Here is a 24,579-nt window from a genome sequence, read left to right as displayed (position 1 = left end):
ACATCATTTTAGCTCCATTTAAAAACTAATGGGAACTGCTATGAAGTTTTAGCTAACAAGTAGATTTAAACTTCAGCTTGACCTCCTTAGCCAAGAAAAACAAAAGCCAAGAAGGGATTAGTTTGCTTCCTATGAGCACATCAAGGGGAAAAAGCCCAAGCGGGTGGGGAAGAGCTGTTTCAGCTGAGGATAATGCTAGCAGGAGAACAAAGGGGGCTAGATTTGTCACGAATTAATTTAGGATGCTGGAAGCTTCCTCCTGTCTGGTCAGGGCAATTCTGGGATAATGGCTCAGCAGGAGCAGTCAGGCAAAAAACCAGGGCTGGCTTTTCAAAGGAGCATCCTCAGGGTATGAAAGGGATTATGGGGGTGAGTCCTGCAGGAGCCTGGACTTACTGCGCAGGGAGCCCTTCTCTGTCCACTGCTACTTCCTGTGTTATAACCATTTAATGCTCTAGTTGGTATTACTCCGAGTTATGGAAAGAAACATTTCTTGTGGTTGCAGTTCTCGGGAAGAGCTACCACTGAGCTGGAGGAGTAACCAGCAACTCCCAGGCTCTCTGCCTCTCTGCTGTTTCATAGCTCTTGGGAGCTTGGTTGAGCTCATGCCTGTGCTGCTTCTGGCTCAACCCACTGCCTGCTCTGAACCCTTTTTCATCTTTCCATCAGCCCTATGTCCTGACTTTGGAAGCCACTCTGTCCTAGCCTCCCTCTCTGGAAACCTTACCCCATGTCCTTCTCCTTCCCCAGCCCCTTAGCCTCATCTGCACCCTCAGCTGCCATTCATCTTCCCCGTGAGCAATGATCTGTATCTGTCACCTTCAGGTATCTCATTTGGACCCAGTGCTCCATTCTTTACTAACTGCTCCTCTTTGGAGTTTCACCTGAGTCCGAACACACACCACACACCTGGAGTGAATAGGATTGCCTTCCTCCTCCTGCGCTCTGTGCCCCAGTCTCTGCATCGCCTTTCTCAGTGCTAGAACATCTTACACCTGCTCTCGGTAGGATTTTGGGGAGGCTAGAACCAAATTTCCAAATGTGGCTAGTGGACTGTAACATTGTGACATGGGGGACACGTGGGTCAGTGTTGATGACACTTGCTCAGGACTGCTTTTGTGTCTTGCTGAGTGCAGCTGTAGCACTCAATTTTATTATTAAGTGCTCTGGTTAAAGTTGGGTGCAGGGAAGAAACTTAAATTAGTGGAATGCTGGGTGTGATGGATGTATTTTCTGGGAGAGATGATCCAATTAGAGTATCAGTTGTTTCTCTGAGGATCTGTCTAGGATGTTCTATCAACTTTGTCAAGAGGTGGAAGCCGTGAGAACAGATGAGGCTTTGTTCAGAGGCAGTTCTCTGTGGTCTGCTGTTGGGTTGGAGTTTGGTGCTTAGATGAAAGTGACACTTCTTAGTGATTTCCCATGACTCTTGTGCTGTGCAGCAGAGCACGGCTGTTGTGCCCATCAGGATGAACGCGTCTGTGAAACTTGTGGGTCTGCAGTACTCTGGGACAGATCCTCACCAGCCTGTGGAGCAGTGGTGCCACTAGCCCAGTGGTGCCAGGGGAAATGCGGGCTGTTACACTTTAAGTCAAGCGCTACAGCAATTCAGCGTGCATGGCAGCAATGTATTCCAGCTTTGTACCGCTAGAATGGGGGTCCAATCTATCTGATCCATCTGCTGTCAAATTAATGTCCAAAGCTGGCTTTTGGATTCAGGTCTTTCACAAGGAGCAGCCTGAGTGACAGCTAGGGGAAAGAATAGAGAGATGTGAATTTCCTGCACTATAACTCTCGAAGACTAAAATAGTTGGTATTCATAGCTCAGCTCAGCTTTGGCAGGGTGCTCTGAAGTCATAAGTTACACAAAGGAGAAACCACGTGTGCTCAGATATACTAGATCTTTTTTTATTGTTATTGTACTAACTCTTCATTTCTAAGTAGCTACATGCCAGATGCGTGCCATTTCCCATCCCACCTTACAGCAGAATTTTAAATTATGAAAACGCTTTTTGTCTGAACTTTGCCAAAAGGACATCTAAAGCTCTGTGAGCATTGCTAATCTCCCAGAGACATAGTCAATAAACTTCTGGCACTTTGCAAGTACCACAAGATAATATTTTACTTGATTATGAAGTTTGTGCACTTCGCATTAGTAGTACTAATACCTCAGAGGAACAAAAGAACATTTTTAGCATTTCATTTACATAATGGCTGAAGTGAGAATTTGTTCCATGTTGAATAGGTACCCTGGGGGCCCTTTGATTTGCTGTAGAGCTCTGTATGGCATGAAAATAGCACAGGAGTTAGTAGCACCAGTGGAGCTTGGGTACTTTCTGGCTTGTCAGTGTCTTGCTACTCAAACCCCATTAACTTGCCACCTGCAGATTAGGTAGCTTTGTGCATTTGCTTATAGTGATGCTGATTAGCCAACCATTAATGCAGTGAGAAACCCATAATTTCAAGCCGAGTTCAAAGGAAGGCTGTGGACAACAGTGCATTTGGGCGAAGGGTGCTGTGAGCCCTGGTGCATCCTGCCTTTTCCCCCGGGACGGCTGGCATGACTCACCTGGGCAAGCCCTGTGTTCCCGTGGGGACGCACTGTGTGTGTACCACGGCCCAGGTTCCCGCTGTTCTCTGTGTTGTGCATGACCACACTGAAGCATTCTGAGCCAATGACGGGTGGGCAGTGAGAAGGTGAAAATAAGTCTGACCCTGTCTTAGAGGACATTGAGGACCAGGGAGGGAGTTTCTCCATCACGCGAGGCAGCACAGCAAAGCAAGTGAGCCCTGGAGCCAGAAGCCATTTAGCACAGCAGCCGTCAACGCCAGGTCCCAGTGAGGTTGGTGCGGATGGCCCGGGCACATTCCTCAGCTATCACGTACCTGCTGCGTTTGTCCAGTATGGCAGAGAGAGCTTTTGTTGGAGATGTGAATCTCAAAACACTGTCTTCTATTGCTTGGTGCAATAAGCTAATCTCAAAACCATCCTTACCCTACAACATGCATTGACAACTACTTCCAGCATGGAAACAGTGGGCCCAATTTGTTAACCCTTGTGCAAAAAAAATTTCCAAAAATTTATGCAAGAACTTTTGCTATATAAAGGAATGCCATGTCTGAATCATTATTTTTTAGTATTTCACTTACAGTTTGACACTTGCAAGCCTAAAGAAGGAGGAACGTGTTGTGGTGACATAAAAGGAAAGTAATGAAAATTAAGTAGATGCATACATTTAAAGAGAGTAAGTTAAACTGCATTTAACCTAAGTGTGAACAATCATTCAGAATTAGCGAAGTCTTCATTTGCTATAATTTGCTTTGAAAGTGGATTAAGGTAAATTGAATTAAGGCCTCTTTAATTCTAAAAAGAAGCATCTACATAGTGATGCAATTAAACTAATCTGTTCTGAGAGTTAATTTGAATAATGTATCCAGACCCATGAAAAGGGCTATGGGGCAGTTGGTTAGTTTGAAGAATCCTGTTCGCTCTTAAGATGGGCACTGGAAAGTATTAGTTTATTTCAGAGATCCATGAAAATGTCATTGGAGCAGGTTCCCCCTGTCCTGAGCCATGCAAGGGCTCTCAGACACTGTCTGCAAAACCTTTCCAAGCAACTTGTACTCCTCAGGCTGTAGGTCCTCTGATGCAGCTTTCTGAGCGGCTTGGCTCGGTGTTCCTTTCCTCGGTGAGGAGTAATATGGCAGTGGCTGTTAGTTCATGGGACTGTAACTTGAAAAGCAGATAGAAACTCAGAGAAGATGGTTGGTAAGAGTTATTTAAAAAATCCACCAAAATTTTAATGAATGAAAACGTAAGGTGATTATCGTTAACCCTTGCTGGTTCCAGAGCACAGGGTAAATGTTTGCTTTTTTTAGCTAAAACTTTCTATGTATTCCAGCCCAAGAAGGAACATACAGGTGCAGTGTCTATACTGCTATAGACTGATATATTCTTTTGTTTCCCCCCGAAAGACTACACTTGTCTTAATTTCCTCTCAATTACACTCAGGCATTAACTAATACTGACTAACTACGGCCCAAAATAATTATTGCTATCTGTTCCCTTTGTAAATATAACTCCAGCACTGAGCTAGAAGAATAATGGCATATTTACAGAAGGCAGCTAATTAAATTGAGCTTCAATTGCTTTCAGTTTGCCAGAAGGAGCCATTTTCACAGCAAAAAATGTGTGCAAGCCTGCATGCTTACCAGGAACAACTTGGTATAACATAATTCAGAGTTCCCAAGACAAAAATTCAGTTCAAGACAAATTTACACTGGCAATAAAAATCTCATTAAGGAAGATATGAAGATCTCTCTACTACACCACGACAGTTAAAAGAGGTTATCATTTTTTCAGTTTATTTAAGGAACAGTATATATTTCATTGTTCCAGAGCAGCTGTAATTGCAAGTGTCTTTCAAACACTGCTTGCAGTAATGCATTTGTCTTATGACTGTAACTTCAGAACCAGCCTGTTGATGCATCTTCGTTAGGACAGGAGAAGACGCTGGAGTTTCAAAACTCTTCAATGCTTAGTTCAGTTTTTCCCTGTTTTTCCAACCCTGGCTCCTGCACTTTGGAAAGTTTCTCTCCCCCCTATTATTCAGCCACCTGCAAAGATTTCCTGTGGTCACAATTTGTCTCCAAATGTTTGCATCCTCTTTTGTTCCTTTGAGATGTTTAGCTAAAACCATTCATGATAATTGCAGAGCAGCAGTCCTTTGACAAATCAAAGTTTGAAAGAACCATTCTTGTTGAAGCCTGTTGTTACCAGTCCCCAGGGCCTTTTCTGTTTTGCAAAAACAAAAACAAGGGGATTGTTTCAGAGTTGTTTTTTTCCTCCATAATAAAGAATGTGTCTTTCTTGTCCCAGTGTTCAGACAGAGAAGCCTGGCGCTCTGATTGTTATTTACAGTTCTCCTTGCAATAGTTCACTGAGTTGCTGGATGGAAAGCTGATTTTCTTCCTCTGTCCATATATCATTCCTGAATTTGTTTTTATCTGTTGGAAGTAACAATTTGGCAGACATCAGCACTTTTCCCATGTTTAATTAATTCCTTTAATTTTGTGGTAAATGAGAATAATGGGGCTTAATTTTGCTATTTATGTAAAATTGATTGGTAATTATGGAGATCGCAGGAGATTTGGCTTTACAAACCAAAATTAAGTGACCTCTCCATGAGGATGAGTTGGCACGTCTCCTTCACTTGTTGTGTGACAGTGGAGATGGCACGGAAGCAGATGTTGCTAAGCTACATTTAGGTTACAGGAAGACGAAATGTGGAAATTTGTCATTTAAAAATAGATTACATGAATGGAAGCTAGTACTAAGGGTGAAACGCAACATGAGGTATGAAGACTGTTCCTACTGGATCCTTTTCTGATACAATGCCGTTTTCCTTTATTTAATAGAAGACATAGCATTATCATGCCTCAGGGGGCTGAGAAGCATGGGGGAAGTTGGATAAATGGATTGTAAGGAGTGCTTGAGCTTGAAGCTGGGGCTGAGGATACCTGGCTTCAGTTTCTGTTTCTGCCACAAAAGACTTTCGTGCACTTTAGCAAGTTCCCCATTGTTTTTTCCTGCTGTACCATGGGTTTATAATACTTCTGGTCTACTTTGGCTAGTTTGAGTGCCAATGCTTTGTGGAAGGCTTTATCATGAAAAGGGCATAAAGAGGCACGTCTGGCTCCTCTTGGAGACCTCTGTGTGCTGCTGAAACAGAGACGGTAACTAACACCACAAGACGTGCACCAGCATCTGGTGGCTCGTGGTTGTCTCTAGCGATCCAGGAGCTGGTGGGACAGAGATGCTGTAGGTGAGCTCTCCCCGTCCTGGCTCTGCTGGTGAGTTGGCTTTGGAGAAATCTGGACTTCAGTTTGTGCACTGAGCAAACACGAGCTGAACTGCACCTTCCTCTCGGAGCAGCTTTGCTGGCGCTGCTGTGAGTTCGCAGCACTGGCTCGGCCTCCCTTGGCTGACGCTGTTGCAAGTCCAGTGCGGATGCCAACCCTCCCTGCAGCCTGTCGGTTGGGGGCTTTCGGTTGGGCCAAGGCTCTGAGATGAGACACAGCGGGCTGGACCCAGCAAGAGAGAGGAGCTTTTGTTAGCCTCTGTCAGAAGCGCCACGTGTGTTTGCAGGGAGTGGGACAATCTACATGGGCTTCTTTGAATGTAGCCTCAAAATCTAATTTCAAAGGCAACCGCTTGCAAATTTCCAACTGTCTTTTAGTCTCAGTGTTGAAAGCCCCTTGCATTCCCCCAGTGGCAATGCTCAGCAGCCCTTGAAATTATTTCCAGCATGTATTTTAAGTTTCAAAAGAAGGAAGCATGGGAAAAAAACCAATCTAGATTCTCCTCAGTGATGCTGCGTCAATACTTGGCTGATCTGTATAATGCTAAGCACAGAGGAGCAGAGCTGAGCTACCAGTTGCTAGCTAATGGGAGGATTAGCTAGGCCTGCAGATGGGCTGGCATAACTTAAGCAAGAGGGCAAATGTGTAGAAAAGTCAAACTCGGACTGTGGGTGAAGGTGGTACAGCTTTTCGTCCAAAGAGCATCTGCTGCACAAACGGTGGGCAGGAAAGCAAAGTGAAAGCAGTTGTTTGGCTGGGGCTTGAAAAGTGTTTTGCAGTGAGTCAGTGCAGCTTTGCTTAATGTTTGTTGCTACTAATAATTGTATTTATATTCCTGGCCAGCCCATGTACTCTGAGGTTTATATGTGATAATCAAATCCAATCAAAATATATTCACAAACTCTCAAGTAGGATCCATTTAACAAATAGCATCCTCCAAGGTGGGCTGGAGAACATGGAAATCAAACAAATTGACAGCAAAGAGTTTTCAAAGCCAAAAAATAATGTAGCAATGCCTTTTCCTGTTGATCTGGGGAAGAGTAGGGATGAGAACCCGGCCTGTGGGTGTAGGGGGTACAAGCTGTGGTCAGCCTGTGAAACTTTCTCAGTACTGGGGTGATCCTGAATTTCTTGAGGTTCCTTTGAGGCTTTCTCATTGAATGCAGATGATTCAAAAAGAATGTGGCTGTTTCAGAGGGATCTTTGTCAATTGTTTTAATAGCCTGGAGAGCAAATTATTCAATCTCACCCTTAAATGTTTACATTGAATGGCTGTTTAAAATCTGTTACTGTTGGAATAGAAAGTGTTGCCATGTCACTGTAAAAGGTGAACAAATTCTCCATCATTTTAAATACAGAACAGGAATGTTTGCTGTTTATTTCTGTTTTCTGCATCATGTTTGACAATTTTTCCATCCTCATCTATTATGAAATCTGCAACATGCTAGGATTTAATGTCATGCTATTATATTAAATTTCCATATTTTTATTATTCTACAAGTCATAGAATTCCCTTCAATACCTTTAGGTTCCTTTTTCAAATTGCCTGCTCTTCCTTGTTGCTGATTTATGCTCCCTTAGATCACAGCCATCATTTTTCCATTTGTGAGTGAACTTTAAAATTATTTTTACAGCTCACATTTTAATTGGTTATTTTTCCTTTTTAACTAAAGAAACCTTCTTTCATGGTTGTAGGGGGTTTTTTTTTGGTTTTGTTTTTTCTTACCTCCTGGATATTATTCACTTGCACTTTATTTGCCTCAAAATAATTTTCAGTTTCTGTTTTGGCTGGTTGGTTTTTCAGACTACCAGCAGTTAGCATTAGTGGTCAAGCTGGTATCTGCAGAGAAAAATGAAATGCAGTCATGATTACTAGTAGTGAAGCCATGATGAATATTTAGGTTGGTGATTCGTTCTCTTTATCTCTGAACCGCCTCAACTGCTATATTTTTTTGTGTTAGAAAAATAGCCATTTCTAAAGTGTTTCCTGAAGTTGAGCCCCTGTGGTAATGTAACTTCTTCCACATATTATGGTAGATGTATTTCAGTAGGTCTGGAGGGGTCTCAGAGTGACGGCTCTTAATGCACTGTGGTAGCGTCCTATACTAACTGGGTCTTAAATTTATAGACAAACCTCTAATTCTGTTTTCTTTGTGTTTAGGAAGCAAATACGGCAGTTTGGGTCAGGACAGAGCAGGAATTACAGCAATGGGTGACTCGATAAAGAGGTAAAAGTTGCAAATTCAGTAAAGGACCCAAGAAAGCTCCTGACTCAGGATGGGTCAGGTCTAAAGGCACATTAAGGCACTTGAGCTAATTTCTGATGTGTGGGCAAATCACTCTCGTGGATTGGCAGGTGGAAGATGGGACCCCTCATAGACACCATCAGCCCTCCAGGAGGAACGAGCAGAGGGTGAAGCTTCAAGTACTCGAATGTATTAAGCTGAGACTGAGGATGTTGCTACTTGAGGGAGTCCGATTTTGGCTGTGGGGAGCACAGCTGACAGTTCAGTGCTGCAGTCTCACAGCACTGGGAGCAGCAAGGAGGTCATGACTAAGGACCTGCTTCATGGAGCAATGCAAGATGGATTAAGCAGGGGAAGGACTGGTCAACTGTAAGAGCTCATGGTGCTAGAAATGAAAGAGAAAATCATAATTGCAAATAGCAGGTGAAAGCAGTTGAAATTAATTAGGACTGCAGCATGAGGTGAAGTTGCAGAAAGCTGCATACCGTGCTGTACATAACTACTTGCTGATTATCACAATGTCTTTGTTTTGTCCATGATTCCTTGAGGCAAACTGTAGCCCCTTCGCTTGAGGAGTCAGAGGAACAATCAGATCTTGGCCTCGGAGAGAAATCCTTGTTAACTTGAACAAGTAAAACATCCATGCTGCTTATTCTATGCTTTTCATATGCTTATTGGCCATTAGTTTAGCATTTTACAAGTGAGGCCAAGAAGAGAAGGTATTATTTTCTCTTTTCTCATTTTTTTTCTATGAATTTATTCTTCACGTCCTTGCTGCAACTAAGTTTCCCCCCTATTGTTCTTGGTATTGGCATTATACATAGATAAAACAATTTAAGAGTGTATTTTTCCTAGTTAGGCAGAGCAGAGATATGATATACCATAGGCACATGTGTCAACATGATGCCCCTGCCTGTCTTTATTTTCTCAGTTTGCTTGTGGTCCATTTAAAATTAGATTACGACTGATTGGTTCCTGCATTCAAACTACTTTGCACAACACTCCATCCACAGGCATATAAAACAAAACTGAGGTGACTGGAAAGCCTAAGGGATCAATTCCAAATATCACTGTATAATAAAAACTGTATTTCCTTAATTTTTTATTGATTCAGCTCTCATTCTCCTGTAATGCTGCTGCGGTAATATTAAAACTCAGTGACTGACAGTGCTGTCCCATAGAAGTGATTTAAATAGCAGTACCAGGGAAGAAAGCAGGCTTTGCTTTTGCAACAATTTTGCTCAAACTGGCCCAGAGGATATCCCTTGCAGGGAGGGAATAGGCTGTGCACCTTTTCCGCTTTGAAATATATCATCTGTATTTCTTCCAGCCCCGTGCTATGCCTGTGAAGCCAGCAGGATGCCTGCTGTTGGCACGGCTGGGTGCAGCCTGCAGGCTTTAAAAGCAAGTATGAATATTTGGGTTGTAGATGGGAACGGGTTATTTGTGTAGGGTACAGAACTGATGCTTGTTCAAATGCAAACCCCAGACTATTCTTCATGTGATCCACGATACAAAACAAAGGAAAAGAGCATTCCTGTGAAAGGGAAGGAATTCAGCTAATTAATAGTCACAAAATGTGTGCCACTTACAGGTGGGAATTTCAAAGGACCTTATGAGGTTTGGATTCACAGAGTCAGTCAGTGAAGCGGGAGCTGGGCATGGGAGTCCCTCAAAGTGCCCAGAAGTCCTTGCCTGCCCATCGAAAATGGGATGGAGATTTTGTTACATGCTGTGAACCTCCAGAGTCTGCAACACTGTGCTGATGAGAGGGGTTTCTCAGTCTCTGCTGCCCATGAGGCATTTGGCTGGGGAAGCAGGGTATTCATAGCACTCTGGCATGGGTTTCTGCTCCCTGCGGGCATGCACAAATAAAGGAGAATGCTAAAAATGAAATAAAACTTGAAAGTAGATATATGGGAGCTCCAGAGGCTGCTGGATAGTAACTGGTTTCTCTGTCAAGACGGGTTAATCTGTTCTCATAAGCGTCCCAGAACCATAAAAAAGCCATGGCCCAGAGTCTGTTTCTGGACTGGGGAAATCTTAATGGAAACAGTCTCCTGCAGGAGTTCCCCAAGGTCTGGCAGAGACAGTATTTCATGTTGGGGTAGGTATAAATCTCCAAGATGTTTGTGGTCCAAAACTTGGAAACAAAAGCCAGGGAAAGTTTCATCAAAATTGTCCCAGTTGAGATGTGCTAACCAGAATGATTCACAGAAACTAAACTGTGATTAATGGGCACGTCTGAAGTAACCATCAACTGTTCAGTGGTAATTTGTGGAAGAGGACAGTGGCGGAGCCTCGGCAGAGGCTGGGTGCTAGGAGCAAAGCTGAAGGCCGCCTCCCTTTGCTCAGCCTGATTAAAAAGCAAATCAAACCCACCCCTGAGAAAAACAAGCATCTGGTCTCGTCCAAAACCAGCATCTCTGCACCCAAGAGGGGAAGTGACACCCACTTTGACACTAAGTGGCCATTTCATTTGCTCTGCAAACTCTGTGCTTGCAGTTGATATCAGATACTAATTAAAAGAGTGAAAAAAAAGGTGGCTCAGACCTCGGCTGAGTGGCATGAACAGCTCCTTGAGCTGCAGAGGCACAGGAGCATCTTTGCTTCCATGCAGGGTGGGTGGGAGCTAGCAGCGCTGCTAGCTCAGCCAGGAGCAGCAGGTGGAGGGGAGCAGAGCCCACGCCACCCTCCGTCACACCAGGGAAGCCTCTCATCCTGGGCCCAGCAAGGGATGAGTTCCCCATCCCATCATCGCTTCCCAAAGCGGAGGGCTGGTTTCTCTGAACTTGTTTTCTCTTGACTGAAGTCAGGCAGTGGTATTGTTCGGGTGCGATACTGAATGAATATTGAGTGTGCCTCTAAAATAAAGTCATTATTTAGGAGCTCATTAAAGTACTGGCCTTGAAAAAATTTCCTACTGCTAATATCCTCTTCCATCACTGTGTCAGGGATGAGAGCTGGTTTAGAGAAAGGGCTGTGTGCTCCACAGCCGCCTCCCTCCTCTTACCTGGGGGGCTGCTGGGACCAGGGCTGGGAGAAAACTTTTTTAAGCCTAGAGCTAAGAAAGCACCAGGTGTTAACACGAGCTGTAAATTGCTAAGTAAATCTGGCAAAGTCCCTCAGCACCCTCATTTCCAGAAAAGACCCTGAGGCTATTTTCTCTCTACTCCTTCCTTTAGCTAGCTGGGATATTGCTCCCTGCTGTGAAAGCACGCTTCTCCCTCTTGGTTTCCCGTCCCGCTTTCCCCTTTCTCTCCTCATGCTCCTGAGGTTCACCTCTTGCTGTGCCGGCAGGATTTGCAATGGGAAGGAAGAGAGCAGCCATCGCCGTTCCCACCCTTCACCATCCGGTGTGCTGGGAGGCGGCTGGAGCCCCAGGAGACACTGTGGACCCCTGTCCCTTGGGGACACCTCTTGCAGCCTGCGGAGGGGCATGGGGCTGCCCACTTTCAGTTGCTTGAAGGTAACTTTAGAAAGGTCAAAACCAAGTTGCTGGACTTCACCGTCACAAAGTGCTTTCTTGCAGCCCTGTTACGGTTTCCTAGGTGGACTCTGTCAGCATTATTGCTGTGTTGGCAGATAGCGAGGTTCTCGACTCATCACGGTGGGATTCGGGAGGACAGCAAGTGTCTGTGCTGGAGAGCCTGTCTACAGCCCACCTTTCCTTTAGACGGTGTGCAAAGGCCTGCTGGAGCTTAAATAAATACTAATTTGCAGTAATGGCATTTAATCCTCTTCAAACCATAATTTACAGTATCAGATTATTATCATAATATCTGATCTACAGTTCTTAATGCTTTATTGTTATCCCATTACAGGGAGTTCTGCTGGCACTGCATATTGTCTATTTCTCTTACAAATGTTCTACAGAAACCTTATTAATTATTAGTCTCATAAAACACCTGTTAATGTTACCATTTTAATAAATCTCCTTAATTAAATTAGGTGGTTCTGATAGTAATCCTCTAATGTCCACTGCCTTTCTGTTCTCATCACAGTCTGATTGTAGAGTGGGAAGCAGTGTTCAATTATAATTGATGTAGGCCATAATTCAGAACCAAATTATAACATATAAAGCCATATGATCGTTGAGGAATATAATGGATCTCCACACTAAAGTGTCATTTGGATTGATTAGTGCTGTTTCTAGAGCCTTGTTAAAGGTGAGAAAAGGCTTAATTCAAAAGGATCTTTTTTTGCTTTTCTTTTTCTCTTTTTGTCTTAAATTCATGCACTCTATTTCCTCCTTGATAAGCAGCATCTAATTCAGCTACTTTGGTATAGTGTTCACAACACCTACTTTCCCACTTGTGTTTCAGTTCTGAAGCTGACCTTTTTTTTTTTATTTATTTTTTAAAGCAGACTACATGATGATTTTATTTAATGATTTAATAAAACTTTTCCTCCTGAGATAGGCGCAAGAAATCTTGCTGATCTATTACTGCTGCTACCCAAGCGTGAAAGTACAGTTACATATGATACAGCAATACTAAAGCCATAAGCAAAAAATTAAAAGTATATCAGAATGAAGACCTTCCCCTAGCTGGAAAGCTGATTAGGCACCAGGAAGGTTTCCCACACTGGAGCAAACGTGCTGCTCGTTTGGGTCCAGGTCAGTTCCTCTCTGCTCGGAGAAAAGTGTCCTGGAGACCATGCTGGTGCTCACCCAGATCTGGTTCGCATGTGGGGTCTGAGCATCTCTCAGCCTTGATTGCTTCTTTTCAGCTTTCTGAGTAGAAATGTGCCATGTTTTATGGGATTAGTGATGATCTCTTATCTTGCAGGAAACCCTAGAGCGAAGAGCAGTGCTTTCCCAGGACCGTGGTGAGAACCTGACTGTCAGCTCTCCAGACCTTTTCTGCTACTGGGGAAAGCCTCTGTTTTACATTGCTTCACTGCTTGCCTCCCCTCCCATCATACTCATTTGCCTACCCCATGACAGCTACAGTCATTTAATGCCCAGGAAAGCAATGTAGCAAAACGTTATCTGTGGTTTTAATTGATTGTAATATAACTTAGAAGCTCGTGTCATACCAGTTTCTCTTCAGGGTCTCCCTCTCGCCCTGTGCATGCCTGCTTCCTCCCTTCCCCGTGCAGTCCTCCTGCCCTCCCGTGGGCTTCAGGATCTGGCCCCTGTGAACCTGGTTGAATGCCCTCCTCAGTAGGATATTGGCAACTTCTTGCCCCATTTCATGAGGTGGATCCCATGTCTCCCAGGTAATCCTCTTTTCTCAAAGAGGATCCCATGGTTGCAATTTCTGAATCATTTGTGAATCAACCAAAGGATGCTATGGCTACTTTTTATGTGATCTGACCCTTTAAAAAAACCCTTGCTTTCTTCCTTTTAAAACTGAATTACACACCAAGAATATTTTGGAGAGAAAAAGCTGCAAACTTCATTTGGAAATGTTGAAATGAAATATTTTGACTTTTTAAAAATGAAACATTTTTGTGTGTTGGGATTATTTGTCTCATGTTTTCCCACAGTGGAAATATTTTATCAATTTTTTTTCCACATTTGCTCAGAGCTTGCTGAAACTGTGTTGTTTTGATTCCCTCTGCAGTATTACCTTTGGTTGCTCATTTGCTCAGCTCCAGATCAATCAGTTTTGGGGTTTGCATTCCTGCCCCATGTGTATCCCCACTATATGCTCTTTCAGGCAGGGACTGAATAGGGACAGAAGGTGAGGACTTCAATCCCAAGTCATTGAATACAAGAAATAAGTGGAAATCCATGGAAGGCAGATGTGGAATTTGGACTACTAAGGGGTAGGTGTGACACAGGTAACTTGCAAGTGATTGAAAAGCCCCATGAACAAAATGAGATGCTCGTTTGGTATGTCTGACCGAGTTGCATGTCATTCTCTAGCATTTTTCTACTGCCTGAACTGCAGCCATTGCTTGTTGTAAGCCTGCAGGAATTTGTAAGGAGCAGATTCTGCAGCCGACATTTACAATGAGGTGTTAGCTCCTGGTGCACACGGTGGATCTTCCTGTGGGAAAGAGACGATGCCTTTTTCTCTGTCCCTCTCTGCACCGAGCGGAAGATCCCCCATTCACTTGTGCACAATGTGATAATTGACAGGGAGTTTCCTGGAGCTGAATACTGCCTGCCCGAGGTCAGCGTCTGCTCTTCCATCTTGCCTTCCTTTGACATCCAATGCGAACACCCAGCGTCCAGCAATCGAGGGAGAACTCCAAGCTGATGAGGCTTTTTGTTGCTAAGAGACAACCTTAGAGGAGCAACAGTCATTAACTTGTTGGGAGTGGATAAGGAACTGCGAATTAAAGCAATTTGAAAACACTTCTACCTTTGTACATTAATTGCCAACAGAGGGAAATCATCCTGAAATCTGGGCTATTCTGGTTACTCTTGGAGCGTGGTTGTTCCAATGGATTGTTTGGATGTTTCACAGTGGGGCTACAACTGTGCATAAGTATTGCAGTCCTCCCTCTCTTTCTCTCTTTTGGGGTGCATGCAAAGTGTGGCAGAGCCCAGCAGCTGCTTGGTCCCGTCTTTGGTCTCCGCTTGTCACACAGAGACACTCGGTCACTATTAACGGGTTAAACGTGGTGATGCTCAGAAGCAGCGTGTGGCTCAGCCTTACCGAACTTTGGTAGGTGAAGCGTGTCTGTTGAGCTATATTCCTACTAGAGGGGAGATGCATTGCTCCTCCTACTAGGAGGTAATGCATTAATTATCTTGGTTTCAGGGCGTTTTTTGGAATGTCACACATCTCCGCTGGGAGAGGGGAGGCAGCATGGAGTCGCTCTTGTCCTAAGTGCACTGCACTTTGTGCCTCACCCTCCCCAAATAATTCTTTGGACCATTTAACATCAACAAAATCACGCCTGTGGGCCCTTTGCAAGAAGCAGCATGTGATTTCTGCCTCGGGATGCCCGATCCTGCCCAGCAACACCTTCCTGGCCAGGATGAAGTCCCTCGGTCAGCACAGCTCTATCCACCCTCATCCCCGCAGCGTTTTAGCAGTCGACTCGGCTCCCTATTGCTGGGGTGAAGGCTTTGGGGGCAGCTGTCTCCCACTTGCTGGTGTGGCTGCGTTAGCATCCTTTCTGCTCTGGCCCAGGGCAGTGCAGAGCACAGCTGTGCTGTCCGGTGAAACGCCTTTCCTGCGTCCTGCACAGAGACAATCACTTACTGCACATTAGTGGGATGTAGTGGAAAATTTATGTACGATTTCTCTCTGTTCAGATCGAACCGAAATACCATTCTGTGAGAGAAGTGGGCCTCAGCAGAGCTGAATGGCTTGAAGAATGGGTCCTATCGAGGCTGATAATCTTCCCCAGCGATAACACAGTGGATTATACAGCGATTGGATGTTGAGAGTAGGCTGACCTTAATCTCCCTTAACTTTGGTTTTCCTTCCCATCTGATAATAATGGAGAAAGTACGACATGTACCATAGAAGATTACACACATCCTGCCACACTTTGCAGATGGCCAATACAAAAATCAGAGACAATGCTAAAATAATTAAAATGCCCACAAAAATAAACCAGTGTATTCAGCTCCTTTTGTGAGGCTGTGGCTAAGGAAACTGAGCCAGCCGGCCTGAAATGCACAATATAAATGTGAGTAGATCTTATTAAGATTCTGTGTGGCTGTTAAAGCACCCTCAGCCGTTGCTTCCAGCTTAGCGTCACTGCTAATGGGGAAGAGAGGGAGAGATTAGTTTAGGCTACTTTGAAACACCACAGATATACGCAGGAGGCATCCTCTGTTGCTTGAACTTGTATTTCACTGACCTGCTATGTGGTGAGTGGAGTGCCAGAAATACAGAAGAGTTGGCACATAAAATCCATGTCTACTCTATCTACTCTGTCAAGGCTAAAAAAAGTCCTGAATGAGCCTTGGAGAGTCAACAAATCACTGAAACAGCAGCTAAAAGAGGAAGTTCAGCACAAGTTCAAGTCATTAAAATTCCCTCTAATGTATGCTCTCGCAGACCAGTGGGCTAAGTGCGATCCTGGTGAGCGGAAGGACGAATGTGAACTTGTACACAAGTGGAAAATGGGCAACGTTGATGTGACTGACCTTCAGCATTGAAGCCTGATCGTTCCTGTCATTTGAGATGGCTATGCAGGAAGAAAAGGTCAGTGGTGCACCTCTGAGCTGGAGATGATGGTGAGAAATCAGCTTTCTGCACAGCTTTCTTGGGCAAATCCCCACCCGTGTGCAGGGGAGTGTGGCATATTTATGTCTTGGACTTTTGCTGGTACTAGCATGAGGTCCCAAAGGGGAAGGCAACTAGGTAAAGGAGTGGCTGTGGTGGAGTGCGAACATAGATCATTCATTTAGAAAACATCCTTTCCTAATGGTAATATTTGGCTTAAAAAGCAGACAAGGCCTATAAACAGTGAATATTTTCCTTTTATGTTCTTCCACACAGGCAATGTGGAAAAAAAGGAGACTTAAACCTGCATTGTCTACCTTACCCACAATGCTCATTGCCTCCAATGGGATTTTTGCTCAGGAAATGCAAAACAGACCTGGTAACTATATTTCCATTTATTCAATAGTTCTGAGATTGAAAACGATAGACACTGGGCAAAAGAAATAACAGGGGCATCTCATATCCATGTGTCGCTTCATTAAACATCTGAAAATGGCAATGAAAAAGCAGAGATTGCAGAACGAGATTTCCAGACAGCAGGATGATAACATAAAAGTCTCTGTCCTCTGTTTGTACAATACATATGTGGTCAGAAAAATAAAGGCAGCAAACTATCTTACTATATAATAGACAAGGATTTTCAAGGCTGTTATTTTGGATGCACGGGAAGTAGAAAACTGCTTTACACAAGAGCATCACTTGTTAACTTTGGATATGTGATATGTGAATGTATAACTGAGATAAAAAATCATGTGGTTTCATCCTTCTCCTTGTCAGAAAGTATTTACATTCAGAAGCTCCAGAAGTAACATTGAGTAGCTAAGGAATATATGACAAGATATTGTAAAGCTAACTGACATTGTGTGCAAGAAAATTAGTCTTTAGAAAACAGGTTATTTGCTTTTATTGCTGTTTTAAATAGAAAAGATTTGATCAATCTTTGCCCCCTCAATATGGGAAAAAAAGTGACTAGACCACAGATTCCTGAAGGCATGACGGTTGCTGAAGGAAGGTTTGCTCTTTCATACTTCCAGAGGTGGCAGGTGACTGTGGGCAGCAGAACAGTCCTCCTGTTTTCAGATCCCTCTTTTGGAAGTGGTAACATCCCACACCTCATCCCCTCCTGTCTGAGCCCCACCAAAGAGCTGTGGATAAAGCAATCCCATGGTTTAGTAAGCCTAAAGTGCCCAGGTCTGAGGGCTTTCTCAAGTCTTTCTTGCTCTTTTTGCTAACAAAGTTTTTGACGCTAAAAACATCCCACAGTTGAGCTGAGGGGATGGTCTTCATATCAAGGATGATCTTTGGATGATGAAGGTCAGCCTGAGTGGAGGAGACAGCGTTGAGTGACTCTGGCATAGCACAAAAGTCTTTGAGGAGCCCAGCAGAAGCTCCTGGGTCTGGATGTGGTCTCGCTGGTCCTAAATATTGCAGGCTTCTGCTCCCAAACTGTTTGTGTTTCTCCTGTGCTGGTTTGGAGGAACACTTCAATTTGCGTTCACATCAGAAAGGAAAATGGAGTGAAAATATTTTGCCCCAAACGAAATTCAGGTGACTGATTCAAACCTGTCAAGTGCATTATGACTCCAAATAAGTTTCCCTGACTGCTTCCATCTACATAGTTTAGCTTTTGAAATAGGTATTAAATCTGAGGGTAAATAATTAAAATGCTGGGGATAGGCAGTCTCCCAGCCATCCTTATGGATAACTTGGTCCTGCTGCCACAGGGATTGACTCTGAAGCTGTGGAAGGTGGAAAGCCTTCAGCAGCACCTGTAAATCCATGCTCGTGGACTTTCAAAGCCCATCTCTGCCTCAGGAGAACCATGTGTAAACAGCAGCATGTTGGGAACTTGCTGTAAGAACGGGTTTAAACCAGTTGCCCGTCATCCTCGCCAGTCCCATGCTGGCATCGTCCCTGGAGCAGAAATCACCTACCCATGGCCTTCAGCCTGGGCAGCTCCCTGCCACAGCTTGTCACCCTGCCTCTCGCTAACAAACTCCCATCAAACTCTGAAAGCTGCATCACCTCTCCAGAGCAGAGGTAGGAGCAAGCTTCAGCCCTGGTGTGGAGGCCGGGATAGAAGGGACTGTCCCAAACCCTGCCTATGTGTGGGTGACTTGTCCTTCGGCTTGGCTCAGCCTCCCAGCCCCCGGCACCACCCTGACGGTCCCTAAACCAGCCCTGCTGCAGTGGAGATGCTCCAAAAGCCTTTTCTGACAAGGGGAAATTTGTAATGTAAATTCCTGTTTGAACACTTCTTTTTTTTTTGAGGTTTGTCCTTTTTTTTAGGAAAAAAGGGATATATGCTTCGGCTTCTACTAGCTTGTGCTGTTAGGTCCTGAGACAGGCAACGAAACCTGTAATTCCAGCTATGTCTGCACATCAGGCCAGCTGCTGTATGCCTGCCCGGTGGCCCTTCATGCCACTGCGGTCTGCTGCCATCCACCTCGTCACCCTGGCACAGATCTCCGGAGGCAAATCACCTATTTAACCAAATTCCAATCCAGCTCCCTCACTGGGGAAGGGCTGTCCCTGAGCTCCTGCCATCCTTTTGCGTGCCCCTGAGTGGCTGAGCTCCCAAACCAAAGGGAGCAGAGGGGCCAGGAGGAGCCCAGCCAGCACCGGCAGGTCAGGTTTTCGGTCACCCAAATCTCACCTGCTCTCCAGGTGAGCTGCTGCTAATGTTGATGCTCATCCTCATTGGCTCCCATGTACTCTCCTCTCATTGTTGTCAAGGGCTTTGCCTTTTCACTTTGACCATTGAAAGGGACTTTTTAATTAGGTTTTTGCTGCATCTGTATCTGTACAGCATTTCACAAGTTATGTGGTTCCCTGCACACCTTTGGTTTGTGTGGGCTCTGTAATTATAGTGATGGAGAGGGATTCCCCAGGAGCTGCCAGCCTTGCCGATGCATCCCTGCTGGTGGCACCCAGGCTGTGGGCTCTCACACATGGTGGCACTGGGGGCGAGAGCAGGAAGGTGACGATGAACATCTCAATCCCTGCACCAGCATCCAACCTAAAAGCCCAGCGCTGCCACTGGCAAGTAGCACATATCACAGCGACAGCGAAGCCTGCAGCCTCTCGAGTCCGGATGCATTAGAGCCTAAAGAGAGAGCTGTGCTCCGTAATGGACACACGCTGTGTTTTTGAGCATCTGTGCATCTTTTCCTGATTGTCTGCTGTTGAGCCCTCGTTTCAAGCAGCGCTGTATGCTAGCAATGGCTCTTCCAAACTTCCTTGATTGTGTCTGTGCCTGTTGCTCGATGCTTGCACGATGAAATGGAAGGCAGCAAGAGTGACGGAGATTAAATGAGCAGCGAGAGGAACCTGAGCTGAATTTTGGGAGGGTAATTAGTGGTGCCGGTGGCTCCGAGCAGAGTAAGGGGTTTTGCTTTCTTCTATTATCCGCATGGCACTGGGGGAATGCCGGGCAAGTCCCTCCTGATTCTTCTCTAATTAAAAGGTTTTTCTGGGTAAGGACTGGAATATATGAAGAAGTGACGAATTAAACGCTGCAAGTTCCCCGCTCTGTGCTCACGCTGCAGCAGGAAATAGATTCTGCATCTCGCAGTGAGGCCAGCAAAGAAACTGCTACTTTCCCATTGCAAACAGCAGCTTGTGGCACTTTCAGCAGCAGCCGGCTTCCCTTGGCAGGCGAGGAGGCAGACTGGGGTCTTTTCTGTACCTGGACACCAGTGACAGTGCCCAGCGTTAGCAAACCTGTCATGGGACACAGGAGCCGTCCCCTGAGCAAAGGCAGAATAAATGCCCTGAGTGTGGCAGGGCTCTGCTGGGATTAGTCCCGGAGACGAAAGCAAAGGAATTGCCTTTTTCCAGCAGTCGAAAAGCAATAGTAGAGCTGCTTAAAGCAGTTGCCGTAGCCCCTGGGCTGCACTGGCCTCTTTCCTAGTATGCAGGGTGGAAAATGCAGCTTTTCTGCCTAACTGCAGCAGCTCAGGCTTCCACCTGACAACTTCCCCCACGCATCCCTCACGGTGGGCTGGAGACAAGCAGGGTGGGTACCAGGGAGCAGCCTGGCAGCCCAGAAGGATGGAGCAGGAAGAAATTGCAACCGTCAGACCCCCGAGGTACTGCAGCCTTGCTGGGATGGCTGCAGGAGACCATCCACGGGGTATAACCTGGAGATAACACCCCTCTGCTCCCAGCTGACCTCCTCAGTGTTGGGCAGGTCATTAATGCACTAAAGCAAATCACAGACAGACATAGCAGGAAATGCTCTGGGTTGATCCCAAGGGAGTTTTTGGAAGTTTTCTCTGAAGCATCAGTATATTATTATTTTATTTTTTTAAAGGCTTGGTTAGAATGAAATGGAAAAGGGAGGCTGTTTTCCTGTGGCCCGGAGCCAGTGTTTAAAAAATGTAGCTGTAAGTGAAAAATCATTTCAAAATAAAATTAAAAGCTGCCCCTCAATGCTAAAAGAATGTCAAAATGGATTTTTTTAGGTTTAAAGATCAGGTTTTTAACCCGACCGAAACAACTCAACAATTCAATAGCATTTCAAAGTACTTGAGTGAATCCAAATCTGTGTGTTCTGGAGAGAAAGCTTGCTTTCAAAAAAAATTCAAGAAGCTCTCCCCAGGCATCACCTCCTGGTCTGTCCTTACAGTAGGAGGGATGGTTTGTTCCTATCCTTCTGATAGATTTTTCTATTTTAATAAGTAAAACTCATGCATAGTGTAAACACACCAAAAACCACACGCCCTATTGAATTTTCAGAGGTAAGTACTTTAAATCCAGCCTTTCCCAAAGCTCCAGACATGCATTATTTACAAAGGAGAATAATAATGTAACAAAGCTGTATTATATTAAAATTGTTCCATAAAATATTACGATTATAATTTTTTGTAGCTTGACTTAAGGTGCACAATTTATATAAAACAATATGAATTATTTTCTGTTACAAAAAATTATTCAGTGTGGGCTCTGTGTAGTACAGTTATTAATCTTTCTATTTAAATGCAAATTTTTCCTTTCAACTGAGAGCTAAAGATACTTTTTATACAACTAATAAAACACAACTTTGATCTTCTGATCCCTCATCAGGGAGATGGCTTTCTCAGTTGTGTTTGGGATGTCTCTGCCAGAACGTGGTGTTCCTTTACAGCAAGGATGCTTTCTTGATAAATACATTGGAAATTATTCCCTGTTAAAAATGAAATATTCATTTGTACAGCAAGGTGTGACTTGGGCAATCCTTAGTTGCCTTAGTTTTGTAATAAGAGAAAAGACCTAAAAAGACTAGCATCCTTTGTGTGGGCATATGCCATGTGCAATGTAGGAGGGTATTTTATCCTCAGAAAATCTTGCTTTGCGTCCTAGTGCGTTTGCTGCTATGAGAAACTTTAAATCAAGATTTCTTTGGGCGGGCTAGTGTCAGCTCAGGTGGGAGCTGGTAGGGCAACTCTGTCAGGGGAGTCGGACGGGGTGGTCAGAAAGTGGTTCATCCAGCCAAGAAGCAACGGTTCACGAAATGTCAGCCTCCCGATCACCGCAGTATGTGTGCGGTTAAGAAACTTCAGAAAGCTTCATGTCACCCCCAAAATACTGTGTCACCAGAAACTCAAGGGACATGGGAGCAGTTTGTTCTGCATAAGTGTCAGAGACTCTGTCTAAGCCCTCGCTCTTCCCATCTGCAGAAGGGAGTGGAAGTGGCCCCGCTGGACTAGGAGGAGAATTCCAGTGTGTGATCCCTGGGAGCTGCCGTCAGCTGGTGTTTTTGCAGGTCTCGCCGTCTGAGCAAGAACGTGCCAGTGCTCAAGGAGAGAGGTGACTCCTAGCTATCTGGCAGCTCGTGTCCTGAAGCAGAAATCAAAGTTATTTATGTGATTTCAGGCTAATTTCTGCCAGTTCTTGTTCTGACGAATACTGCTATTACCCTGAGCAACTCTGAGGACATCTTCCTTAATAACATTTATGGTGTTGGACTTTTAGTTAGAGTATTAGCAAAGGAAGTTGAAAACCATGCTGCGTCTCCGTCTTTCATCCTTGCATGAGCACAGACTTCCCATTCCAGCTCCTGAGAAATGCTGTCTCTTGCTGGTGGAAAGCTTTCCAATGGCCTCCCAGGTCCTGTGTTAGCCAACGGAGCGTGTTGTCCTCTGTTTGCTGGCCACCCCTTGGTCTTCCTTGTTAGTTTTGGTCTGACTAACCCTAGGTGGGAGCTTGGCTGCTTCAGCCAGTGGAAATGCGGGTAATTGAAAAGGCTAAAGCAGTGAGCAGTGTTATAATTAACTGGCCGTATTAGGCATTTTACAATTCTGACACCTCGCAAGAGTGGAAGTTTAATGAGAATGGAGAGAGGCTCAAAAGCAATCCATTTTCCCGGTAAAGATTGTAATGAAGGTGTGAAATGATGCACAGCTAACAAAACCTGTAATAGCCTCTCTGTTATAATGTAGTGATCTGACAGACTTTAGAAAAAACAATACAGGGCGCATGTATGTAGATACATATACCTTTCTTTACAGTGTTAATGTAATGTATAATACAGCTTGACTGGATGTGCCATGTGTAGGTCAGGTGCCAAAATGTGTAAAGAACTGATCTTTGAAAGAAAACACTCATTTGCAATGTAAAGATGAGTGCAACCCAAGGAAAACCCCATAGAAACATGCCCCAGAAAGGACGTTCAAGTGGAGAGCATGGGTCTGTGAACGCCCACGCTAGGGCCAGCTCTGATACGGCACAAAGTACTTCTGCAACCCATGTGCACCAGCACAACCTGTTCATGACAGCCCTAATTGCGATGAATTCCTTGGAGATCTGCCACGGAGGGGCAGAAAGTTAGCGTGAAGGTGTTTTCTTACTGTTTGCTTCAGAAGAGGCTGTGCCTCTGATTATTAATTTAAAATTCAGTGGTAGCACCTCTAAGTAGAGTGTACTTTGTACAGCAAAACCCTGTAATCTGTTACTGCAATTGCATCTCTTTGCCTTCATTTGCAAGTAATGCATCAGATTAAGGTGGGTGTGGAGGGAACTGGAATGAGGATGGCACACGCCATGTGGCTTCTGGTGGCAGTTGGGAGCGAGCGGCCCCCTGAGGATGTTTTTGGAAATGAATGCTTTCCTGTGGGATCTTGTGTCCCCCAGACTTCATCTTCATGGGGTTTTATCTTCCACCCCTGCTGGGTTTTACTCGCAGCTGGTGAGGAGCTGGGTACATGTTTAATTTAACCCCATGGCCTACATGAGCAGATATGCTGTGCCTCTCTGCAGCACCCAGCCGGTGTGGCACGTGGTCGGGAGGTCATTTCTGCCCACAAAATGTCCCAAAGCTGTCCCCAGCATGGAGCAATGAGGGCTGCTCCAGGTGTATTGCACTCACAGGGCCAGGTTTCATTTCGAGTGGGTAAGTTTGTTTGTCTACACAGGAGCCCTTTGCCACCCGATGCCACCTTTGCTCTGCAGCACGAGCCCGTTCTCAGCTCTCAGCATCCTCGTGTGGTGGGACGGTGAGCCTGCCGCCGCCTCTGCGTTTCCAGCCGGGCTGAGGACCAGACCTCTGGGTGCTCAGAGGTCTCACGTTTCCCACGCTAGAGCCTAAATGCATCAGTGTGGTTTATGGCAGACACGCGTGGAGGACATTGTCCCGTGCAGCTCTTGTTCCAGTTTGATCCCAAAGAGAGCTTTTCCTGGCTGACCTGAATTACCTTTTCCTTTTTCAAATGTGTAACATGTATGACTGATATAAATGTCAAGCACATAGATGAAGAATAAAAATGGAAATAAACACGTTAATTGTGAACATTATGTAAATACCTGAGCCCATAAACTCCAACTCACGTAATTAATTTTACAGTTTCCTTTACTTGTCAGGACTTGCATGAATATGGCTGAGCTTTTGCATAGCTGCTTGCAGGATAGAGCCTTGCTTTCTAAACTACATGTGTTTTGCGTGTGGCATATGGTGAGGGCTCATGAAGCATAATTGTGGAGCATTAATGTTCAGCTCTCCTGCGGGGAGTATCACATCCTGAAGGGTGACTCCTTTCAGTAACATCAAGATCCTATAGGAAAGGAGCTTGTTTTAAAGATCTCAGCCATATGATTTATGGTAAATAACACTTGTATTTCCATACTACGTGTTTCTGTTCCAGAGGCTTGCCCTTGTTGGTGCTCAAATTTGTTTTTGTTTAGCATGTCACAGGAGTTGGAGCAATACAGTTTTGGCAAAATGTGTGGGAAGACTATGTAAACACTATGCAAGCTTTCTATATACTCTGCGCATCCTCTCCAGTATATTTGAATGATCCAGCTATGCAGTTAAAACACACCCATTAATACAAGTTAATACAAAGACATGATTA

General features: G+C 44.8%; 1 long non-coding RNA gene across 6 annotated transcripts in view; it reads left to right on the top strand.

Annotated features, from left to right (window-relative positions):
• LOC138690856 (uncharacterized) overlaps positions 1–24,028 on the top strand; it is an 81,062-nt gene extending 57,034 nt beyond the window's left edge. For 3 of the 6 annotated variants that reach the window (XR_011329669.1, XR_011329670.1, XR_011329667.1), the window contains exons 5-6: positions 8,024–8,090; positions 11,409–24,028. This is a non-coding gene — a long non-coding RNA (uncharacterized lncRNA). Of the gene's footprint in view, positions 1–8,023; positions 10,216–11,408 lie in introns of all 6 variants that reach the window. The other 3 variants (XR_011329671.1, XR_011329672.1, XR_011329668.1) reach the window with 3 other exon arrangements.
• The last annotated feature ends 551 nt before the right edge of the window (positions 24,029–24,579 follow it).

Source organism: Haliaeetus albicilla, chromosome 24 (genome assembly GCF_947461875.1).
Source record: "Haliaeetus albicilla chromosome 24, bHalAlb1.1, whole genome shotgun sequence".
In the NCBI taxonomy this organism is placed as follows: domain Eukaryota; kingdom Metazoa; phylum Chordata; class Aves; order Accipitriformes; family Accipitridae; genus Haliaeetus; species Haliaeetus albicilla.
The sequence above is the reverse complement of the archived record's forward strand: the minus strand, read 5'-3'. Positions and strand labels throughout refer to the sequence as shown.